The sequence below is a fragment of the Staurois parvus genome, unplaced genomic scaffold (genome assembly GCF_062004578.1).
Source record: "Staurois parvus isolate SC_StPar_1 unplaced genomic scaffold, SC_StPar_1.0 ptg000773l, whole genome shotgun sequence".
NCBI classification, from domain to species: domain Eukaryota; kingdom Metazoa; phylum Chordata; class Amphibia; order Anura; family Ranidae; genus Staurois; species Staurois parvus.
The window spans coordinates 293,249-314,753 of record NW_028318569.1 but is presented as its reverse complement, the minus strand read 5'-3'; the positions used below and the strand labels follow the sequence as shown (position 1 = coordinate 314,753).

The window sequence follows — 21,505 nt, the reverse complement described above, 5'->3', positions numbered from 1 at the left end:
GCATAAAGATCTTCTGTGAAAAACAGCTCAAAAAAATCAAGGGGAGTATTTAAATTTGCTGTTTCCACCTGAATTCCGGGTTGGGCAGTGAATGGGGGAAGTAAGTGTGCTGCAGAATTTGTGGGCTGCCAATCGGAAAATCTTCAGTCCATCTGAAAATGGGTCTAATGTAACAATTGTCCCAGGCAGAAAAAAACCTTGTAGAGTCACCATCTACCTCTAAACTTAGGATAGTTATACAACTTAAGAATCATCTTAAAGTACTAGAAGCAAATTAAGCAGCAAAGAGCTTGTTGTGGATGAAACAACAATTCTACCAGTATGCTAATAAACCACACAGACTATTAGTTAACAAACTGAAGACGAAATCAACTAGTACCGCTGAATTCTTATTCCAAACAGATGGCACCCCCACATACTGTCCTCAAAGGATAGTCAAAGTTTTTGGTAATTTTTACTACAAGCTTTATAATTGTCTGTCCCCAGACCTACAACCAGTGTCATTTGACAACATCACTGGCTGAAATCTAATGATTGATCCCTCTGGGATCGAATGGCAAAAACAGCGGGAGCGTGGAACCCGTTTTAAAATGTGGTTTTGCGCCTGAGTGCCGTCCTGCACACGTATATATACAGTGGCAGGGCGGCAAGCGGTTAACAGACAGCATGATAAAACTGTGTATAATAACAACATAGCATAACACAGACCTGCAAATGGAATATGTGTAGTACAGATTAGCGATTTAGATGTCAGGAGTATATGAGGGGGTATTACCAAGTGGTCTAAAAATGGCTCAGGTAGTCGCCTGTTAAAACTGTAAGGTATTCCATATCCCTAACTTCAGAAATCAATTTCAATAAGTGGCTTAGTGTAGGGACATCCACTGACTTCCAAAATCTAGGTATCAATCATCTAGCACAGCGATTCTCAACCTGTGGGTCGCGACCCCTTTGGGGGTCGATCGGCCCTTTCCCGGGGGTCGCCAGACTCGGGGGTCAGACTCATGACAGCAGCCGGCACAGTGCTGCTGTCAGGAATGGACTGGCCAGCAATAGTGGGACTCACCTGCCTTGTGAGCTGCAGTACCAGGGCTGGCCAGCGGGTGCTCCCAGCAATCAGAGACTCAACCTTGCAGCCAGTCAAACACCTGGAACTAATTATACTGGTGTATTTAAGGGACATTCAGACCTGCAGACTCTGCCTTGGTGTTGTGTTTTTCCTGGGCCCTGTATCTTGTTCCTGCATCCTGCATCCTGCATCCTGCTCCTGCTCCTGTTCCTGTCTTGTTGCTGACCCGGCTTGATTCTGTTTTTTTTAATGGTGGTTTTGTTTAGTGCTGCCCCTGTGTAGAAATAGCAGATTTTTAGACTTGGTGACAGTTTTCCTTTAAGTGACTTGCTAAGGAAGCTGGCTTTAATGTGAAGTATGTGAAAATTTGAAAACGTTTACTCAATACCACATATTCTGTGGTTATCCTTTGCACTTTTCTGCATTTATTGTTTTTATTACTACTGTGACTATTGCCCCATACATACGATGCGAAAATCAGACAATGGATCGTCCATTCTTTTTGCATGCTGGTCACACATCAAAAATAAAGTGTACTAAAGTTACGAAAATTCTCGTACGACAGAATAAAAAAAATCGGGAGTGATGTCATGTGTTGTAGTGTATTTGCATTGCATTTTCGGACGACAACTGTACTGATTATACGAAAATCGTACGATCGGGCATCATACGAGAATAATTATCGTGCATGTCCGATCGGATTTTATGGCATGAACTGTTGTGATCGGCTCTCAAAAGCTTTGTACTAACGATCAGATTATCGTACAATCGCTTTGTAAGCGATATTTTTCGGACGATATTCGGATTGTGTGTTTAAGTGGTTTAAGTTATGTTTATTATTTATTTGGTTTACAAATATTTTGTATTTATTCTAAAGTTCTATGGTTATGAATAAATACCTGTATTTATTTGAATTAACATTTGATGACTTGGTGTCTGTATGTGTTTTTGGTGGGCCATCAGACCCAATTCTCCAGGTGAGCCACGGGAGTCCCAGTCCGACACTGGGGTTGGCGCCATTGTATTTATGCAGACCGTTCACACATGTGCAGACAGCAGGTACTGTAGAAAACAGCTGCTGTGTTGAAAGCATTGGAGGGAAGACGGGACAACACTTGAATTATTGTTCATCAGCTATTGTCATATAATATTTTCATTTATATAACAAACCATCCCATGACAATGGATCGTGTAGAGAAGAATCCTAAAAAGAGAAAATATACTGAGGATTTTTTACAGTATGGTTTTACCTCAATAATTACAGTAGGAATTGAGAAACCGCAATGTATTATTTGTTGTGAAGTTCTATCAGCTGAATCTATGAAGCCGAACAAACTAAAACGCCATTTTGATAGCAAGCATCCGAGCTTTGCCAGCAGGGATACCAACTATTTTAGAAGCAAAGCTGATGCACTCAAGAAAGCCAGACTTGACACTGGTGGCAAGTACTACAAACAAAACGTAGCAGCCGTTGAAGCTTCATATTTGGTGGCACTCAGAATTGCCAGAGCTATGAAAGCTCACACCATTGGTGAGGATTTACTGTTGCCAGCGGCCAAAGACATTGTTCGAGTTATGATCGGAGACGAATTTTGTTACGAAATTGAATGCAATTTCCTTATCCAACGACACTATCCACAGGCGATTAGATGACATGTCTGCTGATATTCTTGGTCAGGTAGTGCAGGAAATTAAATCTGCTCCACTTCCAATATTTAGTATCCAGCTTGATGAATCTACAGACGTGGCAAACTGTTCACAGTTACTGGTTTACGTGAGGTATATTAATGATGGCGACTTTAAAGATGAGTTTCTTTTTTGCAAACCTCTTGAAACGACAACTACTGCACATGATGTATTTGACACAGTTGGTTCATTTCTGAAAGAGCATCAGATCTCTTGGGAAAAGGTTTGTGGTGTTTGCACAGATGGTGCTCCAGCTATGCTAGGATGTCGATCTGGATTTCAACGTTTGGTACTGAATGAGTCACCAAAAGTCATCGGAACTCACTGTATGATTCATAGGCAAATATTAGCAACAAAGACGCTGCCACAAGAGTTACAAGAAGTAATGAAAAGCGTCATAAGTTGTGTCAATTGAAAAGGTGAGCAGTTTAAACAGTCGACTGTTTTTGCAACTGTGCAACGAGTTGGATGCGCCACACAATGCTTTGCTATTTCACATTGAAGTGAGATGGTTGTCAAGAGGAAAAGTTTTAAAACGTGTTTTTGAGCTTTGTGATGAACTTAAAACGTTTTTTAATCAGAAGGTAAGACCGCAGTTCGAAGCACTTTTCAGCGATAAACCTGAACTGCAGAAAATAGCTTCCTTGGTTGACATCTTTGCCATCTTGAATGAGTTAAAATTATCACTGCAAGGACCAAATGCAACTTGCCTCGATTTGTCTGAAAAGATTCGATCATTCCAAATGAAACTTCAGCTTTGGCAAAAAAAATTGGATAAAAATAATATTTACATGTTGCCTACCTTATCTGCTTTCTTTGAGGAACATAGCATTGAACCAGACAAAAGAATTACTATGATAATTTCTGTGAAAGAACACTTGCACATGCTTGAAGATTAAATTTCATCGTACTTTCCAAATCTACCTGACACCCCATTTGCACTTGCCACAAGCCCATTCACAGTCAAAGTTGAAGATGTTCCCGAGACAGCACAAGAGGAGTTCATTGAACTTATTAACAGCGATGCAGCGAGAACTGATTTTTCTACAATGCCAGTTACAAAATTCTGGATCAAGTATTTGCAGTCATATCCTGTTCTGTCTGAGACTGTGTTGCGCCTTCTTCTTCCATTTCCAACAACATATCTATCTGAAACAGGGTTTTCCAGCTTGTTGGTTATCAAGTCTAAATACAGAAGCAGACTCGTTGTGGAAGATGATCTTCGTTGTGCTCTTGCAAAGACTGCCCCGAGAATTTCTGATCTGGTGAGAAGAAAGCAATCTCAACCTTCGCACTGACGTTGGCTTTTTATGCATAATGTTGCAAAATGTAGCAATTTAGTTTACTGTTGTTATATTAAGCCTGTTATCCATGCTACACCATGCTTCAAGATAACATTTCATGTATTTGTAATTAGAAATAAATATTTCACAATATATAACTACATTTTGTCTATGTGATTAATCACTATGCTTTAATTATGTTCAATTTGTAGCAATAAAAATACATCCTGTATATCAGATATTTATATTACAATTCATAACAGTAGCAAAATTACAGTTATGACGTAGCAACGAAAATAATTTAATGGTTGGGGGTCACCACAACATGAGGAACTGTATTAAGGGGTCGCGGCATTAGAAAGGTTGAGAATCACTGATCTAGCGGCAGTCAGTCAATGAAACCCTAGCTTTTTAGAGTGTTTAGGAATACCCCTAAATGGGAGACCTAAAAAGTAATGAAGTGGATCTAAAGGGAGAGCTACATTTAAAACTCGTTCCAAGACATTTCTGACCATAGCCCAGAAGCGGTGGATCTGAGGGCAAAACGAAAAGATATGTATCAAAGAACCCATTCCACCCAGACATCTTCAACATCTCTCAGACAGAGTCGGGTTAATAGCATGTAAGACAACAGGGGTTTTATACCAATGCATCAATATTTTATATAGGTTCTCTCTATAGGTGACACATCGTGAAGTTTTAGTAGCTGACTCCCAAATCATCTGCTAACATTTTAAAGTAATTGGACGTTGAAGGGCTCCCTCCCATTTACTCATATAAGGATGGGGAGAATCTTCTAGAGAGTCGTTATTGAGAAGTAATTTATACAGTAAAAATATAAGGTGCAGCTGGGAGGGACTTCAAATAATTATTCTTTCAAAATCAGTAGGGCGATTCAATGTTAAAGAAGAACTCAGGGCGTGGAAAAAGTGGAGAAATTGGAGGTAAGTATACCAAGCTGAGGAGGGTGTTGAGGGCTTCCAAATCCTGATCTCTTCAAACGATCTGATCTTGCGAGAGTCTGGATTGATTAAATGATGAAGATGAAATATCCCATTAAATGGCCGTAAGTTCATTTGAGGATAGGACAGACTATTAGGGATTTCTGTGTTATATAAAATATTTATCAGAGGAGAGCAGGTGGACAACAACATCTGAGATTTTATACAGATCGACCATACCTTAAGAGTAAATTTCATAGAATTAGGCAAGGGAGGGAGGGAGATTAGGGATGAAGTGGAGTTTTTTAAGGGGCGTAATAACGAGCAGGTATGAATGGGATATAAATGGTTTAATTCTATCTCTGACTATCTGTTATGGGGAGTCTGGATAAACTAGGACAATGTTTGTCTTAAGTGCGTTGCCAAATAATATTTAATAATGTCTGGAGCCCCCAGACCACCTCTAATTTTCAGGGGTAAAAGAACCGTTTTTCTTAGCGTGCCAAATGAATCTAAGAAACGATCGCTGTAGGGTCCGTAATTGAGACTGTGGGACTGCAACTGGGAGTGTCTCAGAGAGTTAGAGCAGCTTTGGTAGAACTGACATCTTTAACATGTTTATCCTGCCTAGAAAGGAAATATTATAATTATCCCACTGATTCAGGAGGGCATACATTTCCTTATACAAGGAAGGAAAGTTAGCTTCTTATAAATGTGAATATGTCAAGGTTATACGAGTACCCAGATATTTAATAGTTGGAACACCAGTGATATGGGTAATTTTGTTGTAAGAGTTGGAGGTCCTGGGATGGGATATTGAGAGGCATAGCTTCCGTCTTTGAAGTGTTCATTTTGTAACCAGAGAGATCACTAAAGGCTTGTAAAACGTTATGTAATACAGGCAAAGAAAGGTCAGGTTTGGTGATTGTTAATACGACATCATCAGCAAACAGTGATTGTACACCTATATGTTGTAATAACTCAAACATATAGGGCCATACCAGCCTGTCAAAGGCTTTTTGAGCATCCAGACTCAACAGCAAAGCAGGAGAGCGTGAGACAATAAGAATGTCAATTAAATTCACCATTCGTCTAGTATTGTCACCCACCTATCTTGCTAGAATAAACCCCACTTGATCTTTATGTATGAGTTTAGGCAGCAAGGGAGCCAAGCGATTGGCTAAAATTTTCGTGAAGATTTTATAGTCCGTGTTAAGTAAGGTCTATAATTGGCCGGGGGTGGCTGGATTCTTACCAGGTTTGGGAATGACTGTGATATGAGAGTGTTGAAAGTGTGGGTGACGTATTTCCCCTTTCATCAGAAGAATATAAGTCCAATAAAGCGGGGCCTAATTCTACAATAAACTGCTTATAGTAAGCATAGGAAAAAACATCAGGACCAGGCGTTTTTTGCGTCGGAAGATCCTTGATAACTTTACATAGTTCTTCCATGCTGATAGGGGCATTCAAAATAAGACTATCTTCTTGCTTAAATTTAGGAAGGTAAAGGGTGGATATGAAGTTGTCAAATGACACTGGTTGTAGGTCTGGGGACAGACAATTATAAAGCTTGTAGTAAAAATCACCAAAAACTTTGGCTATCCTTTGAGGACAGTATGTGGGGGTGCCATCTGTTTGGAATAAGAATTCAACGGTACTAGTTGATTTCGTCTTCAGTTTGTTAACTAATAGTCTGTGTGGTTTATTAGCATACTGGTAGAATTGTTGTTTCATCCACAACAAGCTCTTTGCTGCTTAATTTGCTTCTAGTACTTTAAGATGATTCTTAAGTTGTATAACTATCCTAAGTTTAGAGGTAGATGGTGACTTTACAAGGTTTTTTTCTGCCTGGGACAATTGTTGCATTAGACCCATTTTCAGATGGACTGAAGATTTCTTGAGACGGGAGCAAGGGCGGACTGACAACTCATGGGGCCCCCGGGCAATAGGGGATCATGGGGCCCCTGTGTCCTTGCCCAAACTCAAAAAAGCCTATGAAAAAGGTACCAGGGGCATCTCATGGGGCCCCCTACTGACCCCGGGCCCTCGGGCAGTGCCTGAGTTTCCAAATGGTCAGTCCGCCCCTGGACGGGAGCTTTCTGTTATGAAGCGACCTCTAATGAATGCTTTATGGGCTTCCCATATAGTTGAAGATTTAGGTACAGAACCTGCATTAAGTAAAAAAAATTCATGTAGAGCCGCTGATAAGGAAACATTGATGTCTACATGACGCAAAAGGGGGAAATAGATTCTCTGAAAAATGCTATCTGGTTAGCATTTGGGACATAAACATTCATAATCGTAATATAGGTGTTGCTGTATTGACAGTGCAGTAGTATGAAACTACCTTGGACGTCAAGTATGGATGACAGCACTCACATAGGGCAATGTTTCTTTATAAGGATAGCTACACCATAGTCTCCCTTTTAAATAAATGGTAAATTTGTGTGTTGCAGAAAGCTGGCCATAGACACTACAAGGCGGTCAGATGTGCTGGCACATTCAAGATATGACCACATTCAGATGTCCCTAAACAATGGACACTCACCTCAGGAAAGGTTTATGGACCAAGGCAGGGAAGGCATGCTTCAGACACTAGTGGATGGCAAACTTCTCCAATGCTGACTTATTAGAGGAAATATATCAGTTGCACCAGAGGTGTATCAACGTAAACAACATGAACTATTGGCTGGACTCGGTGGTATTGAACCAATAGCTGATGACATCCTTGTGGTTGGCTGTGGGGACACAGATGAGGAAGCAGAGCAAGATCATGATGGCAAACTGCTGGAACTGATGAATCGTTGTAGGCAGGTAAAATTGAGACTTGGCATGAAAAAACTGCAATTCAAGGTCAAAGAGGTCCGCTTTCATGGACACATTCTAACCTGGGAGGGTGTGAAGGCTGACCCAGAAAAAATCAGAGCCATACTGGATATGCCGCAGCCAGCAAATGTGAAATCCCTGCAACGCTTCATTGGATTTGTTACCTACCTAGCAAAATTCGTACCACACCTCTCAGAGCTCTGCAAGCCATTGAGAAGGCTTCTGGACAAGGACGCTGTTTGGCATTGGCTTCCTAAGCATGATAATGCAGTGCAGGACATCAAACGCTTGGTCACGGAAACACCTGTCCTGAAGTACTATGACGTTACAAAACCTGTAACTATTCAAAGTGATGCAAGCAAAACTGGATTTGGGTGTTGCCTATTGCAAGCTGGCCAGCCTATCACTTTTGCTTCAAGGGCACTGACTCTTACTGAACAAAACTACGCACAAATAGAAAAGGAGTGTCTGAGTATAGTGTTTGCCTGCCAGCGCTTTCATCACTACCTCTATGGGCACGACGAGATCACGGCAGAAACTGACCATAAACCTCTGATTTCTATTTTCAAGAAACCCCTTTCGTGTGCACCCAAACTTCTACAGAGCATGTTGCTCACGTTACAAAACTATTGCCAAAAAGTTGTCTATAAACCTGGTCCTGAAATGTACATTAGTGACACTCTTAGCAGAGCTACATCAGCAGGTGGTACACCTAAGTATGCACAACACACAGTTTGCAATGTTCAACGGGACCTGGATGTCCTTTCACAGATCAATCATTCAGACTATTTAAACGTCACGGACCAACGATTGCTTCAGATAAAACAGCACACTGAAACTGATGAGAGTAGGCTCTTAAATATGTTGTTCTGAATAGTTGGCCTGATTCCAAGTTGGAAGTGCCATTACTTGTGAGAGAATATTCGACTTTCAGAGATGAAATCGCCATTCAGGATGGTATACTGTACAAGGGGCCAAGGGTCATCATTCCTAAATCTTTAAGATCAGAGATGCTGACTCGTATTCATGCCAGTCACATTGGTGGAGAAGCATGCTATAGGCAAGCACGTGATACCCTATACTGGCCCAACATGCAGAATGAGATTAGAGACTTTGTTAGCTGTTGCTCGGCATGCAATGAATATGCGCAGGCACAACAGAAAGAACCTATGATGTCGCATGTGCTGCCCACCCGGCCTTGGCAAATTGTAAGCATGGACTTGCTGAATTATGCTGGCCATGATTTTCTACTAATTGTTGATCACTATTCTGACTTTTGGGAGATTGAGCTACTTCCTGACCTGTCTGCTGATACTACCATCAAGCGTTGTAAAGCACAGTTTGCACGTTATGGCCAGCCGGATAGAGTAATCTCGGATAATGGACCTCAATTTGCATGTGAGCAATTCAGACGGTTCTCTAAAGATTGGGGATTCGAGCATGTTACCTCATCCCCGAGGCACCCGCAAGCAAATGGCAAAGCGGAATCAGCTGTCAAGATAGTGAAGAATCTTTGTAAGAAGGCAAAGTTTGATGTTACTGATCCGTGGAAGGCCATTCTACATTGGAGGAACACCCCATCTGAAGGCATGGACAGTAGTCCTGCACAGCGCTTGATGTCTAGGAGACTGAAGACTTCATTGCCTGTGGCCAACATATTACTTGATCCTTGTGTGGTTACAGGTGTCCCGGCGAAACTGCAGCGGAGGAAACAGATTGCCAAGCTGTCATACGATGTGTCTGCTAAAGACTTACCTGAACTAAGCATTGGAGAGCCAATCCGTATGAAGCCGCTTCCAGGTGACAGGACCGGTCACTGGAGACTGGGTTCCTGTGTTCAGAGAGTTGCTCCTCGATCATATCTTGTGGATGTAGAAGGCAGTCTTTACCGCCGCAATCAAGTGGACCTGCGAAAGGCAGAACGATTCACCACACAAGCCTATGAGCATCTTGCACGTGATCCTCCTGAGGTGCTCAATGCCCCGAGTCCTACTGGACCATATACTCAAAGCAGAGAGAACTCTGCTGTCATATCGGGATACAATGAGGATGACAAAATGCAGCCACATATCCCGTCAAGTTCTTCTTTGCCAAACACACCAGCCAGGAAAGAGGGTAGCTCCTTATCAACACCTTCTGGAGCTGAACGGATTTCCCCAGGCAAAATCCCTGTGGTCTTGCGTAGTGGTCAAGTTTCAAGACCACCAGATAGACTCAATCTGTAGTGGTATGCCATGTTCAAGACTGTTCAGGATCTGTTTTAGTTTAATTGTTTACAAGGTTTGAATTGAATGTAAAAAAGGGAGATGTTATAGAGTTATTATGCAAATACTGTGACCCTACTTGCATATGGTAATATTGCATTGCCTTATATTTCCTGTTTCCTGTTCTATGCTGACCTGGATGAAGTTCTGTTGTACAACATGATTCCTCACACCAGCATTTTGTGTTGTCTGCATTCCTGTACATGAAACACTGTACTTGCCAAACATAAAACAATTTGTGTCCTCTGATCCATTGACGAAAAGAAACGGATTGCTTTACAGCATGTTTAGAAGGCAGGTGGCCCAGAAAGGATCTCCGGTCTCTAGTATGAGATACAGTTAAGTTGAAATCTCCCCCTATAATCGTAAAAGGATGGGAGGATGACAGCAAGGGGGAAATAGAATCTCTGAAAAATGCTATCTGGTTAGCATTTGGGACATAAACATTCATAATCGTAATATAGGTGTTGCTGTATTGACAGTGCAGTAGTATGAAACTACCTTGGACGTCAAGTATGGATGACAGCACTCAAATAGGGCAATGTTTCTTTATAAGGATAGCTCTACACCATAGTCTCCCTTTTAAATAAATGGTAAATTTGTGTGTTGCAGAAAGCTGGCCATAGACACTACAAGGCGGTCAGATGTGCTGGCACATTCAAGATATGACCACATTCAAATGTCCCTAAACAATGGACACTCACCTCAGGAAAGGTTTATGGACCAAGGCAGGGAAGGCATGCTTCAGACACTAGTGGATGGCAAACTTCTCCAATGCTGACTTATTAGAGAAAATATCTGTGTTGACTGGCCAAGGTTAAATATGCAGTCTGATAGCTATACCAATAAAAAAAGTATTGGCTAGCAGTGTCTGCAGATAGCTCACTGTCACTCAATGAGGAAACGGTCATTCGATTGATATGCATATCTTTACCTATTGTTGTATATATTTACATGTAAAGATTTTGCATCAGAATAATAAATCATGCTCATACTAACAAACAATTCCAGCATTGGATTTCAATGATGTGCCCCTTAAATTACTACTGACATTGTTGTACGCTCACAGACTGCAGCATCGCTTCTCAGTGAGAGCTTAGACAACCTATCTTTACTTTCACTTGGTATAGCTTGCTGCTCCCATTGCCTGAAATGTAAAATGTGATCTTTATAATGCCTATAGATGTTAGTCTGTGTAGAGGACAAACAACATTAGCTGTTCTGTATTATTCTGATCAACATTATGAACTGACAAAAGCACATATTCGTGACAGTTAGGCTAAGGCTGACAAAGTGGATAAGCAATAAAAACTATTCAACTGACAAACAAACATTTTTTATTAATATATGGATACATATCTTAACCCCTTCAAGTCCGGACAATTTCACCCCCTTCCAGTCCAGGCTAATTTTCAGCTTTCAGCACTGTCGCACTTTGTATTTCAATGGTTTTTATTAATTTTAAACAGTATAAAACAGAGGCAACAAAACATGCCCATGCAGGGGCTATCAATTGCACCGATAGAAAATGCATAATAGAGCAGACAACGCTCTAATTCCAATAAGGCAAAACGTATGCCCACGTAGGGGCTATCAATGGCACATAGGTTACAATAACATCAGTGAAACTCAGATTATCGCAACTAAAGACAGCTGTCCACTGTCACATCAAAACAAACAGAAAAGGAAAGAAGAAAAGCAGAGAAGAAAGAAAGAGAAAAAAAAAAACAAAAACAAAAACACACACCAGAGAGCAAGGGTCCATGAGCGCCAATACAAAACTCCATCACCTCCCTACACTGGCCGGGGGGAGCGTGGGAAAGGCATATTGCAACCATGGCTCCCATATTTTCAAAAATTTATTTTGAGAGTCGTTGCATATACTTGACATCTGTTCATTGAGCATCATAGTAGTCATACGATCCCGCACCCCCTGAAAAAGTACAAACGGACTCTTCCAGGCCTGGGCAATTGTCCTAGTGGCCAATAAAAACAAATAGGAAGCCAACCGCTGCTGACGAGCCAAGAGGCCCGGTATGGGGCAATGAAGCAAAGCATACCGAGCATCCTGGCGTATGGAGAGATGAAACAAAGTGAAAAGGAGGCCAAACACACGAGACCAAAAACGAACCAACCTCGGGCATGACCACCAGATATGCAGTACATCGCCACGATGGCCACAACCCCGAAAACATCGATCACTACAGGCAGGGTTAGCCTGGGCCAAATGAGCCGGCACCCAATACCAACGAAACAATACCTTATAGGCTGCTTCCAGCGTGGTCGTATTAAACGAACATTTAGCTATGAGTGACCAGGCTTTATTCCAGTCCTCCGGATCCACAGCCACTCCCAGGTCGCGTTCCCACTGAACTACATATGAAAGAGAAGTGTGCGACGGGCATCTGTTCAAAGCTGCGTAAAGAAGGGAGATAAGGCCCGGGGCGCCCGGACGCTGCTGGCAAAGCCGTTCAAAGGCAGATTTCTGATATGGGAAAGCAGAAGTGGCCCTCAGCGAGAGTAGCCAGTGCCGCAATTGAAGGTACCGAAAAATTCCGCTGGGGGAACATCCCGAGACTCCCGGAGGACATTCCAGGTGGGGAAGGACCGAAAAATCAAAAAGTGTCGCACCTGTGAGAAACCATGAGCCACCCACCAAGAAAATGCCCTCGGGTGATCTAGACCTGGCGGGAAAAGAGGGTTATTAACGATTGGAAGCAAGGGCAAGAAAGGTGACATCAGGCCACTGGAGTAACGTACCGAGTCCCAGACTCATAGGCCATGGAGCAACATCGGACTCAGCGCCGTAGGGCGCAGGGCAGGGGGAAGCCATAGAAGTGTCGATAGTGCGATAGGGGCACAATTAGGCAGTTCCAGCAGGACCCAGAGAGGAACATCGGAGGAAGCGTGCAACATAGACAGAGGGGCAATTTGGCTCGCCTGATAATACTTAGTTACATTGGGTACCCCAAGACCACCTTGGAGTCTATGAGCAAAGAGCGTATTTCTAGAAACTCTGGGATGCTTATTGGCCCAGATAAAACGCATAAACTTCGCCTGAAGCAACCAAAGAAAATGGGAGGGTGCGAAAATAATATAACAATTTCGGCAAGATGGTCATTTTCACTGAATGAACCCGTCCTATCCAAGACAGGTGCGGAAATTGCCAGGAATGCATAAGAGAAGATAAGGAGCTAAGCAAAGGATAATAATTTGCAGCAAAAAGGGAGTCATAGGTGGGGGTCAAGCGAATGCCCAAGTATTCAAGAGAAGAGGAAGCCCACCGGTGAGGGAAGTGGGATTGTAGGCGCAAAACCAAATCTGAAGCCAAAGTAATATTGAGAGCAACGGTTTTATCCAAATTAATACGTAGACCCGAGATCAAGGAAAAGCGCTCATGAACCCGTTGCAAATTAGGAAGCGTCGTCAGAGGATTAGTAAGGGTCAAGAGGGAATCGTCCGCAAAGAGCCTCAGCTTAAACTCCTGTCCCGCGTATGGAACCCCTGATACATTGCAGTCGGTCCGGAGCGCTAAAGCCAGTGGCTCAAGCGCCAGGACAAAGAGCGCCGGGGACAGCGGGCAACCCTGCCTCGTCCCTCGCCCAACAGGAAAGGGATCCGAGAAATACCCAGCGTATTTAACGTAAGCCGAAGGAAAGGAATACAAGGCTTGAATCCAAGAGAGAATAGATCCCCGAAACCCCAGCGAGACAGCACAAACCGCAGATATTCCCAGGATAGAGAATCAAAAGCTTTATATATGTCCAAGGACAGTAAGAATCCTGGGATTTTCCGTTGTTGCAGAAAATGTATAAGATGGACCACCTTACGGACATTATCACCCGCCTGCCTCCCGGGGACGAACCCTACTTGGTCCCTGTGGACCAGGCTACACAAATATTTATTGATGCGAAAACTAAGGATCTTGCCCAATATTTTCAAGTCTTCATTAAGAAGAGAGATGGGCCGGAAGGCTTGCGGTTCCTGGACATCAGCGGTCGTCTTAGGAATCATAGACATATGTGCCCTAAGTGCGTCCGGAGAGGGCAAGGAGCCCTGTCATAACTCATTAAAGTAGGCAGCTAAAAAGGGTGCCAATAGGGCTGAAAATTTTTTATAATAGAGACCGGAGAAGCCGTCTGGACCTGGGGCCGCGGTGGACCGTAAAAATTTGATTGCTTGTAGCACTTCCGGTACAGTGACACCTGCGTTGAGGGCCGCCTGTGCTGCCTCGGTTAATCCAGGAAGATGGAGGTCCTGAAAGAATGCCTCTGCCTGGGCCACAGGGAAAGGATCTGGGGCAGCATAAAGGCGCGAAAGGAAGTCCGAGAATCGGGAAACAATCTGCTGGGGATTAGAAGTACAGCCACCCGTGGAAAGTCGAAGCCGAATCGGTTTATGGGGTTTCCCCACAGAATTGAGTGTCCTGGCTAGCATGGGACCAGGCTTATTAGCACAGGAATAGAATTTATGTTTGGTCCAACGCAAGGCCCGTTCCGCCTCTGAAGAGGCAAGGAGGTCCAATTCTGTCGCCAGAGCGTCCCGAGCGCGTTTATGGGCCACGGATGGAGATGACTTCCAACGCGCATCCGCAGAGGTCAGGAGAGAATGAAGCTCCGAGAGTCGAAATTCCCGCTCCTGCTTCCGGACTGCAGCCAGCTGTATAACATGACCCCGCACCGTGGCCTTATGCGCTTCCCATAGGGGCACTGCTGAAGAGACCGATCCCGAGTTTTCCGTAAAGTATGTCCGTAAGAAGAATTCTATTTCTTGGCAGGTAGCCTGAGTGGTCAGTAAAGAGTCATTGATGCTCCAATGAAAAGGGCGTCGTTCTGACCCGGAAAGGGCAAGGAGGAGTACCAAAGGATCATGGTCTGACCAGGGTGAGGAGGGAATAGTTATCCACCGGACCGAGGGGAGTTGCTGGACCTGCATGAATATATGATCAATTCTACAAAAACTGTCATGAGGGTTAGAATAGAACGTAAAGTCGCGTTCAGTTGGATGAAGTTCCCTCCAGACGTCCGCTAGCCCCGCCGTCCGCAAAAGAGAGCGCATACGTTCCTCCAGCACCAAGTCATGAGAGGGGGTCGCTCCTTGTGCGTAGCGCCTATCCAGTGTGGAATCTAAGGTAACATTCGAATCCCCCATAACGAGAAGAAGACCCTTAGAGTGTCGAGAAATAATGGTGCAAAGATGCGAAAAGAATTTATGCTGGAAACGGTTAGGCGCGTAGTAAGAGACAAAGGTAACCTCCTGGTCCCAGAGGGTGCCTTGCAGAAGCAAATACCTGCCCGTGGGGTCCGCTATATTCCGAGCACAGACAAAGGGGAGATTGCGTTTAAAAGCTATCAGAACACCCCGACGTTTCTCAGGAGCCGAGGCCGTCTAAAAGATGGGATAGTGAGGTGAAAGATAACGCGGAGCGGAGGACTGAGAAAACCTGGTCTCCTGTAGACATACCACATCAATTTGTTGCGACTTGAGGTGATGAAAAACTTTAGCCCGTTTCTGAGGCGAATTGAAGCCCTGAACATTTTGTGAATGTATTTTCAAAAGGGGTGAGGCCATGGCGGTATCAACGCAACACGCTCAGCAGAAAAAAGCCCAAAGCAGCCAGCAATTTCCACTCCCAATGGCGATCGGACCATGGCGTCCCGGAACCCTGCAGAAAACAAAAACAAAAAAAAAACAGAGAAAAAGAGAAGAACAAAGAAAGAAAAAAGGAAAAAGACACAAAAAGTATACACAACAGTGCAATCGTGTCACACCAATGGTGACGTGCATCCTACACATGAAGGATACAGTTAGGGGTAACTCTACCATCGGACACATGGCTGCAAATGGAAACATCAAAACAGAAGCCCTCAGGGGGCAAAAAGGCAATGTACATAATAGAATATAGTAAATCTTAATAAACTAAAAGTCCCAGGAGCAGGAACCTCCGCAACGACCTCCCCATAGAAACCCGGAGAACCACAGGGGCCAACCCCCCTCCACCCAACCAGGCCCACCGGGTCAACCTCCCACCCCGGAGCCCAAGGGAACCATCACCCAATGCCACAAACGTAGACCCAAGCACCATCACATGGACCCAAAACAGGCTGCGGCAGCAAAAAGTCCCGATTCCTAAGTCCAGGAAGAGACCCCCCCCAACCTGGGATGAAACCCAAAAGGGCAAGCCGGAGCAGTCTCAACCTAGAATGTCGACAAACCGGGGAGGCCCTAAGGGCCAAACTCACGATCTCGTCAAGGTAGTCCCTCGGTGAGACAATATGTGGGAGTTCCAAGGCGCATCTTCAGCCTGGAGAAGAACAGGAAGGACTTGATCGCGAAGGGGTCTGAGGGAGAGCCCCCCTCCTGTTGGACGACCGCTCCCAGATGCGGCCCAGAGGGGGCGGCCTTGCCGAGGAACCAGATAAATGAGCCGGGCTCCGATCAGCAGCTTCCGGCGAGAGAAGATGTAGAGATTCCAGGAGAGAATGGGCCTCCTCCGGCGTAGCCACAGAATGACTGCGGCCCTGGTAGGTGAAGGTGAGGCGGAACGGAAAGCCCCAGGCATATTTAATTCTGTGTTTCACCAGGACCGAAGTGAAGGGCTTCAACTGGCGTCGCTTCTGGAGAGTGGTCTGAGAGAGGTCCGCGAAAAGCTGGTAGCGGTGCCCCTGGAAGCTAAGATCAGGGTTATTTCTGGCCGCCAAGAGGATAGTTTCCTTAGTGCGGTAATAAGTAAACTTGATGATAATGTCCCTCGGGGGCCCATCCGGTCGTCTGGGGCCCAAAGAACGATGTATGCGGTCAAATTCGAGCCGGTCAATGGGAATAGCGGGTGTCAGCTCCTGAAACAGAGCAGTAGCAGTGGAGGTAAGATCCGTGACCGTTTCCGGAATACCCCTTAGCCGCAAATTGCCACGGCGGGAACGGTTTTCGAAATCCTCAAGCCGCAGTAGTGCGTCCGCCAATTCCTTCTTAAGGTCGCACAGGTCCTGTTCGTGATTTTCAATGACTGTGGCCGCAGCGTCCATTTTATCTTCGAGATCATTCGTCCGATTGCCCAAATCCCGAATTTCCCACGAAAGACGGTCGGCCAGCTTGGAGGTAGCGGAGGACAATTCTGATTGCAGCATACTTTTAAAGCGGCGCAGGAGCTCGGCATCCCGCAGGGATGGAATGTGCGACCGCCGGGATGGCTCGGGATCCAGGTCCTCCCCACTGCCAGGATCCATCTCACCTGCAGGTAGTGATGGCAGGGGACCCAAACTTGCAGCCAGGGCTTCAGCTGTTGTCCCGGGCGAAAACCGCGAATCCGCGGCCGGGGTCCTGGAAGCCTCCGGAGGCCGGCCCAAAATCGAGTCCGCGGCTTCACCCGCGATCTCCGGCGGGTAGGCCGCAACCTCCCGAACGGTCCTCCGGACGCTGGAGGTGCGGGCGGCCGGGGGTTTTTTTCCCCATCAGGGTGCTGGAAGGACAGGGGACCAGGGAGGAAGCGGAGGGACCCCCCCTGAGGGTCAGAAATCGGCCGATGTGTCCGGCGGCCGAGACAGTAAATTAATAGGCAGCCATCCTGGCTGCTGCTCACGAGCGCAGCACTGTCGCACTTTGAATCACAATTGCGCGGTCATGCAACACTGTACCTAAGTAAAATTTTTATCTTTTTTTCACACAAATAGAGCTTTCTTTTGGTGGTATTTTATTACTACTGGGTTTTTATTTTTCGCTATATAAATGAAAAAATACTGAAAGTTTTGAAAAAAAAATTTTTTTTGCTTAGTTTTTGTTATAACATTTTGCAAATAAATAACATTTCTTCATACATTTATTCCCAAATGTATTCTGATACATTTTCTGGGTAAATATAACCCAAAACTGTATATTATTTAGTCTGTGTGAAAGTTTTAGAGTCTACAAACTATGGGATATATATCTGAAAATTGATCAGTTGAGACCCCAAAATTCTGGACACTGGTATGACACATGGCAGTGATCAGGACATTGGTGTGGGGTATGGCGATGATCAGGATGTTGGCATGAGGTATGGTATTGATCAGGACACTGGTATGGCGATGATTAGGATGATGGTATGGAGTAAAGCATTGATCAGGATGCTGGTATGGGTTATGGCAGTGATCATGGCGCTGGTATGGCGTATGGTGGTAATCAGGATGCTGGTATGGCATGTCGTGGTGATCATGATGCTGATAGGGGGTATGGCAGTGATCAGGACATTGGTATGGTGTATGGCGGAGTTTTTGTGAGCACTGAGACAGGGGATAGGGGCTGGCTGCATTTTTTTTATTATGATTACACTGGAGAAGTGGTCAGGGACATAAGGGCTGGCTGGCACTGCAGTCTGTGAGTGTACAAGCAGCCTGACAGCATCACTTCTCAGTGAGAGCTGAGACAACCTATCTTTACTTTCACTTGGTATCATTTACTATGTGATTGCTGTGATTGGACACAGCAATCACATGGTACAATACCATGTGAACACCCGAACACAGCAGTAATGTGATCTGCTGTGTCCAGGTGACAGGCAGATCACCAGGTTTCCAGGTGCAAGCCGCACAGGAGCCTCTGATGCAGGCTGACGTACAGGTACCTTGGCTCCCATCAGCGCTGCTTCCCATCCACTGTCTATAAACAATGGGCGGACGGAAAGCAGTTAAAATGTATCTATACCAAAAACTTTTTTTTTAGTTTTACATAATGTAAGGTGAAATCGCACACAGCCAGACAGGAAAAAATGCTTTACTTTAGTTAAAGAGGAACTTCACCCAAAAGGGGAAGATCCACTTGTTTGCATCCTCCCCCCGTCAACTGCTACATTTGCCACTTTTTTTTTTGGGAGGGGGGAGCGGGCACCTGGTTTGACTGGTACCCGCTCCCACTTCCAGTCAGTTCACGATATGAAGTTCACCCCCTCCTTACCCCCGCAGCCTTCTGGGACACATCACAGGTCTCAGAAAAGTACAGGACCATTCACAAAGCACAGCGTGGCTCATGCATGTGCACTAGGAGACCAGCTGTAAAGCTGCAAGGCTTCACGGCCAGTTTTCCTTACCTAAAATGTCAGTGCCTGTACCACAACCTGACTGAAGGATTGGCTCAGGTGAGGACAACACTGGATCCCTGCACAAGTAGGTGTCCCTTGATTAAAAGTCAGCAGCCATATTATTTGTAGCTGCTGAATTAATTTTTTTTTTGGGGGGGGGGACTGGAGTAGGGGAATGATAGAACCTCTATCAATTTCTTATTGATGGCGTCTTTCCTGGTGCACATTTTCCCTCACTACCTTTCTGGTAAAAGGTTGTCCAACAAATGAAGATTTGAGAAAAATCCCTGTAATGGAGTACCAGATAGCAGTAAAACCTGAAAAACCTAAAAAAGTTTTGGGTATAGCTACCCTTTAAGCATAATGAATGTCATGATCCACGTTGCCGCACTTATCTATGTTCAATGAACAGAGAAATGAAGTGATTAAGTTCATCATACTGATTATTTACAAGTAACCTCATTTAATAGTTCTAAATTATCATATTAAGAAACCCTCATAAACCAATCGGTATCCATCTTATATTGGCCTGACTGCAGCAGGGGGAAATTGTGACTGGCCGCACTTACAAATTACAAATAATGAACAAAGATTAGTTATTATGGTATTCAGTACCTCTCACCAAAGTGTTGTCGAAACTCCATAAAAAACTGGCAAAAATAAAATAAATGGGGACTCTGCTGTCCATTGTAGACCACTGAGTACTTTTTTCAATCCTAAAAAGGCTGCAATTGTACTCTATATTCAGATTTTAGGTTTGTTCAAAGAACTTGGTGACACAATTGATGGGTATATCAGATCCTCTAATGTGGAAACTAAGAAAATATACATGTATTAAAAGAGGTATAGACTCCAGAGAGAGAGATATCATTTTACCCAGGTAAAAATCATCAGTAAGACCTCACCTGGAATATGCAGTTCAGTTTTGGGCACCAATTCATAAAAAGAACATTGGGGAACTGGAGAAAGTCCAGAGAAAGGCAACCAAACTGATAAGAAGGATGGAGGAGTTCAGCTATGAGGAAAGATTAGAGGAACTGAATTTATTCTCTCTTGAGAAGAGGAGATTAATGGGGGATATGATCAACATGTATAAGTACATCAGTGGTTCAAAAAGTGAACTCGGTGTACAGCTATTCACCCTGAGGTCATCACAGAGGACAAGGGGCACTCTTTACGTCTGGAGGAAAAGAAATTTAATCTCCAAACATGGAAAAGGTTTTTTCACAGTAAGAGCTGTGAAAATGTAGAATAGACTCCCTTAAGAGTTGGTTCTGACCAGCTCAGTGGATTGCTTTAAAAAAGGCCTGGATTCTTTCTTGGATACACAGAATATAACTCGATACTAACATTTAAAGGTAAAGTTGATCCAGGGAATATCCGATTGCCTCTCGGAGGAAGAGAAAGGATTTTTCTCCTAGATTGTAATCTTTAACGAGCAGGGCCCTCTGTTTCCTCTTGTACCAAATTGCATTGTAACTGTAATGTCTACCTTCATTTTGTAAAGCGCTGTTGGCGCTATATAAATCCTGTATAGTAATGATAATAATTTTTTCCCCTGCAGGAGCAAATCGAATTATGCTTTGCTGGGTTTTTTTTCTTCTTCTGGATCAACTGTGGGTATAAGATTATAATTTAATTTTTTTATTTTTTTTTATAGTTGAACTGGATGGACTTTTGTCCTTTTTTCAGCCAGACTAACTATGTAACTATGTAACATACACTATTTACTCATTGTGTATATATACCATGATTCCCTTAAATTATCTTAAGTAAAACAAAAAATACAATTAACAGAGCATTTGTTAGCTGCTAGAGGAGTGCAGCAATATTAGGTTATATTGGAGTACGTCTTAAAAAAAAGAGATGCATTTTACCTTGCGAGAAGTGTGTAGATAGATCCCGCCAGGTGTTTCTCAGGTAAATGAGCTGGTTTCTATTCCCGTATCTACCAGAAAAGCAGTGCACACCCCTTTCCATTCCAAATGATCATATACTGGACAAACAGGTGGAGCTGGTAGAAAGGTGAGTGCTGTTGCAGTCACCTGCTCTGCTTCAAAAGCAAGAGATAAGGAAGATGGAATTAGAAACACCATGCTTCAACGTGCCAATGATGTCAGGTTTTGTGTTGCGTAACATGCACAGATGCCTAAATCTGTTTGTAAAAGGTACTCCGTGATCCTGATCTATTATATAATTAAATTTAGAGACAGCTGATGATATGTGACACAGCACAAGACACTCTGAGCATGCCAGTTGCCAGGACTTAGTGATGAGTGTATGACTTGTCATTTACAAATAACAACAGGGTTCATTTATGAAAATAATTGCAATAATCATCACAATAAGGCTGGCCATACATTATACAGATTTTTGCTTTAGAT

At 43.9% G+C, this 21,505-nt stretch overlaps 1 protein-coding gene across 1 annotated transcript in view; it reads right to left on the bottom strand.

The window, feature by feature from the left end:
* The window catches only part of LOC149444781 (hematopoietic SH2 domain-containing protein homolog), an 88,297-nt gene extending 67,243 nt beyond the window's left edge, over positions 1–21,054 (bottom strand). Inside the window, exon 1 of the mRNA XM_089654534.1 lies at positions 20,999–21,054. The gene's annotated coding sequence lies outside the window, so the exon portion shown is untranslated. The remainder of the gene's footprint in view (positions 1–20,998) is intronic.
* Between the last annotated feature and the right edge of the window lie 451 nt (positions 21,055–21,505).